Source organism: Columba livia, chromosome 29 (assembly GCF_036013475.1).
Source record: "Columba livia isolate bColLiv1 breed racing homer chromosome 29, bColLiv1.pat.W.v2, whole genome shotgun sequence".
NCBI classification, from domain to species: Eukaryota; Metazoa; Chordata; class Aves; order Columbiformes; family Columbidae; genus Columba; species Columba livia.
Window position 1 is genome coordinate 2,532,721 of NC_088630.1, and position 1,175 is coordinate 2,533,895.

Sequence of the window (1,175 nt, forward strand, 5' to 3'; positions counted from 1 at the left end):
TGGAAAACTTGTTATCTCGGCATTTAATGAAGTCCTGCTTTTTTTAGCACAATTAGTTACATACAGCTCTAAACTAGATATTAATAATGTGGTTTAAAATGTTAGCTTGTTAGTAGGCCCTTATTACATAGTTGCTTAACCCTTAAAATGTTAGTTCCCAATATCAAACTAACTTCCCAAACAAGCTTCATAACTTGTTACATAGAACTTACCCACCTTTCCCTTTTCCAGGTTCGGAGCCCGAGCCTCATTTGGTTACACCTGTAACCATCAAACAGCTCAGCACGAACCACAACTGCATTTCTCACGCTATTAACCCCCCCTAAACGTTCCCTCCTTTGCTTCCTGCGCTGACGAAGCCCCCGCGGCTCGCGGGCGCGCGGGCCACCCCGGCTGCTCCGCAGCGTCCCCGCCGTCCCAGCGCTGCCTGACTTCCCGCTCGCTCTTCGCCGCGGGCGAGGCTGCGATCCCGACGCTCGCTCCGCGTCCCATCTCTTCCGCCTTTTCATTGATCGCTGTCCTAAATACTTCACCTCCAGCTCTACAAATGGCGATTTACTTTTTGAAACCTTCAGCCCTTTTTCCTCAAAAAGAAACCGGCCGATCGAATGGTCCCGGTTCGCACGGCTTCTTCTGCCTTTCCAGCAACTAATAACTCATCTACATACCCGATGAGTTTTACCCCCAAATGTGCTTCAAATTCCAACAACAGTTTTTCCAGCGCTGGTCCGAACAGGCTGGGGGATCCAGCGAATCCGCGGGGAGCACCGAGCACCTTGTCTGTCGCCTTTTCCCATGTCGGGGTTCTCCTCAAATGCAAAGTGATTTCTACTATTTTCATGCAGAGGACGAGCCCAGAATGGATCCTTTAAGTATCACAGTATGTTTGACCTCAAAAGCTCATCCAGCGCAATCCCCCCATGGAGCAGGAACACCCAGATGAGGTTACACAGGAACCAGGCGGGTTGGAATGTCTGCAGAGAAGGAGACTCCACAACCCCCTGGGCAGCCTGGGCCAGGCTCTGCCACCCTCACCACGAACACGTTTCTTCTCATATTTAAGTGGAACCTCCTGTGTTCCAGTTTGAACCCATTGCCCCTTGTCCTGTCCCTGGTTGTCACCAGAAGAGCCTGGCTCCATCCTCCTGACACTCCCCCTTTCCATCTTGATCCCC